General features: G+C 33.9%; 1 long non-coding RNA gene across 1 annotated transcript; it reads right to left on the bottom strand.

Moving 5' to 3' along the window:
* Positions 1-278: 278 nt before the first annotated feature.
* LOC116351299 lies at positions 279-3,170 on the bottom strand. Its single transcript, XR_004202120.1, has 3 exons — positions 2,436-3,170; positions 888-1,599; positions 279-822 (listed from the first exon to the last, which is right to left on the bottom strand). It is a non-coding gene; the product is annotated as an uncharacterized LOC116351299 (long non-coding RNA).
* Positions 3,171-9,338: the final 6,168 nt, after the last annotated feature.

Here is a 9,338-nt window from a genome sequence, read left to right as displayed (position 1 = left end):
TTAACTCTAATGAATTTGTATCAAAAACATTATCCCAATTTACATCAAGAAGTGACTCATTTATTCGTTTATAATCTGCGTTGTTGAAATCTCTATATGTATGTATTGTTTCAGTTGTCTTTATGATTGGCTCTTTATATCGTATACTAATAGCATTATGATGCTTTTCAAAATTCAACAAATGAAAGTCGTTTATGGATTTTGAGTCGTTTTTGCTATGATTATTTTTGTTTAAAATTCCTTAAAAAAATAATTAATAATAATTTACTCAAAAAATGCTATTGCTCAAAATTTGGAGAACAATCGAAACCATTGTTTAAACTGATATAAAATTGCTATAAACGAAGAGAGAGATAATTTGTCAAATGTCTGTTTTCGCGTACATCTGTGTTTATAATTAAACAACTGCTTTATTTTCACTTGTCAAATGACCGGCAAATGAAAGCCTGAGCCCTGCTGAATATATTTGAATTCATAAATAGAATCATTTGTTTTTTATTATATATTTTAGACAATATTTTATAATATTGCCTAAAGGCAGGGCTATGCACTAGAGGGTTAAGGAGATAATGATAATGGTAATTGCATATTCGTCTTCTATACCAAGTGGTTTAACAAATTTAGTTCAACCACATTTAAGGTACTGGCCTAGAGATATTATAATTATTATTGTTAAATTCAAAAATCAAAACTAAAACTTAGAAGCTGCTGCATTTGGCTTGGCCTCAACCACATATGTATTGAATCCGTTGAAGTATATTTTGATTCCTGAATTTCGTCTGAATATTTCGGGAGTATAGCTCATGAATAATTCAAAGCGACCTGAAATCAATTAAAACAAAATGTATAATATATTCTGATCTACATTCATATAATCGAAATATTACCTTTGTATAAAATACATATAGCAGCGATGGCAAACGGGTTTCAATACTCTTTCCTCTTGATTTTTTTCTTCTTCGGGAGCATTCACCATTTCAACATCCATCTCACTTTCATCGACGACATACACTTCTTCGGCAACATCAATCGCGTTGTCAAAAAATAATGTAAATACGATTGATCATTTGATGATTTGGTTTGGTTTTGATCGTTCCACTTTTTGTTGTCGACGGCTCTTTTGTGTCACAATTATCACGGCAATTCAAAGGCTGGATCAGGAACAAAATTATGGCACGTCTTGAATCGATCACTTCTTGTGTGTTGTGGTCCACAGTCTGTGTCAAAGTCAAAGTAGTGGTTCTCGTGGCTTTGTTCCTCGTGGTCTGTACGTCGACTTCGGTTTCGGTGGCTGATTGTTATGCCATAGCACTTGGTTAAAGCAGAGTTGGATCTTTTTTTCTCCACTTCGACCAAAGAATGCGAAATCATTATCCTCAATGCCTATGTTCGTACGCCTTTTGCACCTCGAACAAGAACAGTAATGAGCCCAAAAAGCAAATTGAAGTGGCTTGCAAACTCAGGTCCGTTATTTTGCTCATCAGTGCTTGCTGGAATTGTGGGCGAATGATTGTCTTCAGCGCACATTTGATCGTTGTAATCTCATCCTTCGTTTCTCCCTTCGCTGGTATGGATGGCTTGAAACGATTCGCCATTTTCCTATTGAAAAAAAAACACACACATTCGATTTAGCTTGAAAACGAATTTGTATTGAATTTTCATTGATCCATATAATTTAAAAGTGACGACTTTTCACATCAAACAATGTTCGATCGAAAAAAAGTATATAAAAAATTATATACATTGAAAAAAAATGTGCACCAGCACTGAAATAGAAGCATTCACATGTAATTTGAAAATATCAACCGAATGCATAGATGCAAAACATACGATCAAAGTGAAAAATCCACACAAATATTCACATATGTTTCGAATTCAATTTGATCGAACGACAACAAAACACGAATCCATCGCTTTTTTTGGTACACACACAAAATGATGCAACACAGAAAAATGAAAAAAATCTTCGGATTGATAACAATGGCAGTGATTTAGAGAAAAAAAAAATTTAAACACATTTGATAAGCGAGTTATTGTTTCTCTTCTCTAAACAATGGAACCAATTCAAAATGGGTATTACTGCTTGAAATGAATTTCACCATCTCACGCAACAGAATTATGTACTGCAGAATAATTGTGAAATACATTACTTTTTTCATAAAATGTAATGTTACTGTTAATATGTTCAACGTTAAATAATTATTGGACTAGTTTAAATATATTTCACGTTACAAATGGCTTATATGTCGTGCTATGAAATAAGAATGAATCTCACAATAAGAAGGAGATGAATAACTGCTTAGAAAAAGCACGTAATTCAAATTTTGAATAAATCGTGTGTTCGCTGGCAATTTCTCATCAAAAATAATAATTTTTACCGATGAATCCACCAATATTTTTCACTTTAATTTTCTCTGTAAATTAAGTTTACTCACGGTGATTTGAATTCAACAATCTGCTTGGACTCCGGATCAATCGATCGATCAAGTGTTGAACAATTCGGAATAAATTGATACAAAACGCACGTATATCGAAAATAATATGAATTATTAACAAAATCGTAGAATAATTGAAACGTTGAATTGGAATTAACACTGCTGTAGTTTATGTCGTAAACTTGGTATTTACAACGATAAACATGTTCTCGGTATGGATGAAGCGGCGATTATGACATTACGAAAACCAATGAAATGAACGTCAAATGTCATAAGGCTCGGTTCATATCAATAATGCTAATTCAATATTTTGACATTAGACACATTTTGCTATAAAGAATTTTTTGCTTCGGGAAGTGTCAATATCATTCGATGCTTTGTGTAAATGTCATGATTTGTCTTAGAATTTTTTGCACTTTTAATTAACGACTACCATTTATTTATTTTTTGACTACGGAAACACTCTATTATACATTGGAATCTTGGTTTAATCGTTTGTATCTCCCCCTAGTTATTTATCTTAATAAAAAATCTATTCCTACTGAAACATTTTTTTTACGTCTTTTTCTTTTACTTTCTCGATAATATAAAATTTTTGAATGAAAATATTGGGTGTATGCATTAATTTCCGGACTCAGACATCAGATGTCTCCACTTAAAATTGTGTGTAGCTTGACAGGTGAATCCAATTGCATTTTGTACATGTGACATTTGCCAATCTAATTCAGAGCAGAAAGATTTATTTTTGACATAGTGTCATTATTTTCTGATCGATTCAAAATGAGTGATGAAAAAGTGTTTTTCTGTTTGGTCCTCCTTTGGTTCAATTTTTTCACTTTAAATAAAGTGAAAATACATCTAAAGGTTATAAAATGTTGCAGGAGACGAGAACTCTCATTTGCCACAGGGAATGTTGAATTTAGTGAAAAAGAAGTGGTGAATTTGTTGAAAAACTGTGAACTCACCAAAAAAATTGAATGATGGGCTGTTGGCGTTTTAAATTCGATAAAGATGCATGAAAATGCATCAGAAAACATCAAAAGCATTAAATATATGCGAATCAATCGATTTAAGACATTTATAATGAGGTAAGACCAAAGAAATTGTGTGCCACCCCAGCTGAATCCAAAACTAGTTGTAGTTCCAAAAATAAGAAAAAAAGAAATTTTTGTATCGTATTGTAACTGGAAGTGAAGGGGGCATCTGCTACGATAACCCCAGGCATAAAAATAAGGGTTCACTCCCACACAATGATCAAAATCGACAGCATAGCAGGATTTTGATGATTTCTCGGTAACGCTATTTATTTGTTGGGGTTAAAGTGGTGTGGTGTATAATGAGCTGCTCAAACAGGGTGAAACTGTCATGGGGGATCGGTATCAACTACAACCAATACGTTTGAGCAGAGTACTGAGAGAAAAATTGAAAAAAACTGCGACAAGAAATAGTCGAAGGATTTATCAAAATTTGACATATTTCAAACATCGTCAAACAAAAGATAGAGGCGTTCGGTTGGGATCGGCTTGGTCACCCCTCGTACTCTTCAGACCTTGCTCCTTCTGATTATCACTTGTTTCGATAGATGCAAATTGGCTTGTCCGAGATATCGTTTCGAAATCCTGAAGGAGTGCGAAAATGGATAGCCTCAAAAGATAAGGAATTCTTTCGACGCGGAATCGACAAGCTACCAAGAAGATGGGCGGAAGTCATAGCAAACGATGGGCAATACATTGGTTAAAGTACTCATTCTTATTGTTATTAAATAAAGTTTGTTTTTCACCAAAAAAATCCGAAAATGAATGCATACACCTAGGGTGGGTCAATTTAAAAACTTCAAACGCCCCACGCGATTCTGGTACTTTGGACCATAACAAGTATTTTTGCCCAAGGAACCATACCTCTAAAATCATTTTCGAGCCTGCCCATTTTTCTTGGCAGTTATTTTCAAAAATACTGAAAAAACGACCAATTTTGTGCATTTTAAATATAAAAAAAATTATTGAAAATGTGTATACGGGGGTTTTTTGGGTCGGGGAATCCATTTTTCATATTTAATTTTTTTTGGACTGCCGCCAGGGGGCGTTTTTATGCATTTTTTCACTTTTTTGGGGAAAATTGGCGAAATTATGGCACAAATCGACGAATCTTTGACTTTCCCATATTTAAACTAGCCAAAAATATTCATTTTTTTTCTCTTTGAATGAACAAATATATTTTTTCTTTATTTTACTTTATTATTTTATTGAAAATTCAACTTAACTTAAGAAGTATAAACCAGGAGGTAGACACAAAAGAGAATGAATGAATACCAATGAATTGTCATAATACCTATCTAATTTCAAATACGACAATTACTTACTTATTTAAAGATTACTTGTACTAGGGGGTAGACACATGGAATATTACTTGAGATACTCACCGAAATTGAAGGCATTCTTGGTATTCTCACTTTTAGACGAAATATCAATGCATTCAGCAACGTCTCATAATGTGCATATGAATCGTTGCGGAGAAAAAGTGGCTCTTATTTTTCTCCAAATAATACTGCGACATAAAAATTTTTATGAATAGTTTATTTGTTGTATTACAAAATGTGTACGTTTCATGTGTACGTTGTGTATGACATTTGCTAGGCATAAAGCGATCGCAGTATATTTCGGATGAGATATTTTATTGTTAAAAAATGGAAAATAACGAATTTAATTTAATAAATATCGAATAAATTGTTTCGACTAACGCTTTATTCCTAACAAATTTAATACACAACGTACACATGAAACGTCATTGCACTGCTGTTAGAATTTACACAAGTGTGTATTACTGCGGATTAATATGTATTACTACTCGCAACATAGAATTACTTTAAACAAAAATTATTATTCTGGTACTGCTCTGCCCCTAAAATTTTTTTCTTCAAAATTAATTTTTTTTTTCGAAAATTTTCGATTTTTGGAGAATTTCTAGATTATGGTACACGGGGTGTTTTTCAACAAAGATACGTCATAATAATAATAATAATAACTGCACCGAACAGCGTTCCTTCGCCTTGGTGGTTTATTGAATATATTTTAAATAAATACAAAATAATTATATTGTTACATCTAGTAGTTTTGAAGGAGATTAATAATTTTCTCAGTATGTTTTCTATTCAATTCTATCTATTTTGTTTTAAATATTTTTCAATTCTTAGTTTGACTGTTGATAAATTTAATTCTAATTCAATTAAAGTAGTATCACTGTTTGGTATTTTTTTCGTATAATAATCATTGAATGTAGTAAGCATGTAATTAATTGGTTCATACTTCGTGTAATCGCTTCTTCTAATCGGTATATCAAAAAGCGGCGTTGCACGGGTATTATGCGCTGAATCATAATAATTTAAACTGTTTGATATATGTCTCGACTTCATATCTCCATTAATAATTTTGAATATAAAAGACACCTGCGCTATCTCGCGTCTCTCCTCAAGCGTAATCATTTGTAGAAACAGGAGTCTATGCTCATATTTAGGAAGTTTATATCTGTCCCAGTTCATTCTCCTTAGCGCAAAAAGTAAAAATAGTTTTTGTACTGACTCTATTTTTTTGCACATATTGTCGTAGTGTGCATTCCATATTTCTGATCCATATTCTATAATTGGTAATACAAATGTAAAATAAAGGCGTTTAATTGTCCATGGGTCAATAAAATCCTTGCTGTAGAACTTTAGCCAAGCCAATCTTGATTTTGCTTTAGCCGTGACATGCTCAATGTGTGATTTGAAATTCATTTGCCCATCAAGCAATACTCCCAAGTCCCTTATTACAAAGACTCTTTCTATTTGAACGCCGCCTATGTTGTAATTGTATTCATATTGCAGTGATCCCCGATGATATGATATGATCTTTGTTTTGTTTACATTTAATTTCAATAAATTGCGTCCATAATAATCTGCTACACGATCCAAGTCATTCTGTAGATTTATGCAATCATCGGTTGAGGAGATACATTTCGAAATTTTTGTATCATCAGCGAATGAAAGTATACAAGAATCGCTAACGACGAATGGTAGATCAATAACAAACATGATGAACAAAGTAGCGCCAATTGGATATCCTTGACCCGTCCCAGATGTAACTTTGATTGGGTCAGATTTGGTATCTGCTATCTTTACAATTTGTCTGCGACCAGACAAGTAAGATTCGATCCATTTTAACAGCTGTTCATTCAGTCCCATGATTTCTAGTTTTTGAATAAGCAATTTTAAGTTGACCGAGTCAAAAGCCTTGGCTATGTCCAAATAGATGGCGTCTGTTTGATGTCCTCTCCCCATGTTATTAATTGTTTTTGAAGTAAATTCAACTAAATTTGTTATCGTTGACCTGTTCTTTATGAATCCATGTTGACTTTCGTGGATTATGTTTTTCAAATATAGATTGAGATGGTTTGTGACGATCGAATCGAGAATTTTTGACAAAATACACTGTAAAGCAACACCTCGGTAATTTTGAACGTTGTTTCTATCGCCGTTTTTGTAGACTGGTCTGACAAATGACGTTCTCCATATCTGCGGGACAGAGGCAGTTTCAAGTGATTCTTTTAACAGTGTTGAGATTGGCCCCTGCAATGAAACCAAACAATGCTTGATAAATTTGTTTGGAATTTCATCAGGACCACAGACAAGATCATCTGGCAGCATGCTTATATGTTGACCTACAAGCTCCTCGGTTATTTCGATCATTGATATTTCAGCACAAATATCACGTATTTTTTCTATTTCCGAGCTGTCATATCGCAGATCACCTTCTAAAGAGCTGTAAGCGTTGCCAAAGTGTTTTGCAAAAAAACTAGCAATTGTTAATTGATCGCTTGCTTTTTCATTTAAATAAGTCATCTCATGTGGTAGATCTTCACATTTCCCTTTTTTGAAATTCACGTGCTTGAAAAATTTCTTTGGGTCATCATCTATCTGTTTCTCCATCTCTATTCTGTAATCTCTGAAAGCTGAGCGTGCACAACCTTTATATTTCCTTCTTATTTCTTTGTAATGTTCAATTGATTCAACTGTGTTGAACCTTTTTTTATTTTGATGTTCTTTGCTGACCATGTTTTTCAACTCAACCAATGACTTGGTAAACCACATCGGTTGTTTCCTGTTGATTTTTGTCTTTAACTGTACATGTGTTTCAATTGTTGACTTAATAATTGTATAAAAATTATCTAGTCTCAATTGTAATGAACTTGTATCAAAAACACTATGCCAATCTATATCAAGAAGCGACTCATTCATTCGCTTATAGTCTGCATTTATAAAGTCGCGATATGTTTGTCTTGTTTCAATGGTTTTGACGACCGGCTCATTATATCTGATTTCAATTGCATTGTGGTGCTTTTCAAAATTCAATAAATGATAGTCACTTATTGTGCATTGAAACAACTCAACATCATTTGTCCAGATCATATCAAGCATACGACCATTTTGGTTGTAATTCTTGTTAATCTGGTGAAGTCCCAGTTCATAGCAAGTATCCAGCACTATCTTCTCTTTTTCACTGGCTGCATTGATAGCAATTGCAATGTCTGGGTCCTCATTCTCGTCAACAAACCAAATCAATTTGGGCAGATTGAAGTCACCAGATACTATTAAAACATCTTTTTCACTCAACTTTGAAGCTAGTTCTTTCAAAGCATACATGTTGTTTTCATATACTTTGAGAGTTGAGTCTGGTCTGATGTACAATTCAACCAAAAAGATGTTCCTTCTCATGCTGGTAACCTTTACCCAAATTTGTTCTGCTCCGAAATGGTCACCCGTTCCGATGCAAACTGACTTTAGTTTGTTGTTGACAGCAATCAATACTCCGCCGCCTCTCTCCTTTGAATGTAGTTGGTCTCTCTCTGTATTCGTTGAACGGTCACATCGATGAACACTGTACATTGGTGGAAAAATATCGTTTGTATTGATAGCGTTGTCCAAATGTGTTTCGCAAAGCATATAAATTGTTGACAGTTGAACAATTGATGATTGTTTGGCCATTACATCAGCAATAAATTCGGGAATTTTCGAACGTAGGCCATTCACATTTTGTGAATGGATGGTGAGCTGCATAGTCAATTTTTCTGGGAGACCACTCGCCTTAGTTTTCAAAGAAAAATTAGCAGCATCTTTTGAATCGATGTTTAATTGAAGTGCCTGGTCTGCCAACGATGTGCCGGCGGACGAACACCTCTCCGAAATCTTTGAAAATTTGCATATCGGCGCTCATAGTCATCAAAGCAACTACGGCAGTCACAATTTGCATAATGTGATTTATTGATTGGTCGATTTTCTGCAAAATTCTGCATGGAATTGTGGTTATTTCTCTGACGGTCGATGTTCTGGTGTCTTACTGTGACCCAGTTTCTTTGTTGGAACGATCGACTTGCCTCAAAATTTTCAGTTGGTGCCATTGATTGATGTTGGTTTTGCTGAATTTTGTGACGTGTATGTGTTTTCGGCTGGTTTTGATGATGAAATAGTTGTTTTTGACGTGTGGCATCATTTGTTGGAGCGGTTGGTGGATGATTGTCGTGTTTATTTTGACTATTCGATGTGTTTGGGTCTGTTTGTGGCTGACGAGATGATGATGGAACCGGATTGACGTTGATATTAATTTTGTTTTGCTCTTTGTTTGCTTTCTTCTTCTTCTTATTTCGACGCGATCGTTGGTTTCTAAGTCTTTTCTTTTCTTTTTCACGTTCATCATTCGTTCTTACCTGAACACTTGCACCAATAGTTGTTGAATTATCGATCGTTGTGTTGACTGAGATGATGTCGTTTGATTCTTTTACAAAAAGAGACATTTCTATTTCATTTTTGAAAATATTGTTGATTGAGCCGATCACTTTGTCACCAACTTTTTTGATCATTTTTTCGACTTCATT

The sequence above is a fragment of the Contarinia nasturtii genome, unplaced genomic scaffold (assembly GCF_009176525.2).
Source record: "Contarinia nasturtii isolate CC-2019 unplaced genomic scaffold, AAFC_CNas_1.1 Cnas_scaffold_5173, whole genome shotgun sequence".
Taxonomy (NCBI): domain Eukaryota; kingdom Metazoa; phylum Arthropoda; class Insecta; order Diptera; family Cecidomyiidae; genus Contarinia; species Contarinia nasturtii.
The sequence above is the reverse complement of the archived record's forward strand: the minus strand, read 5'-3'. Positions and strand labels throughout refer to the sequence as shown.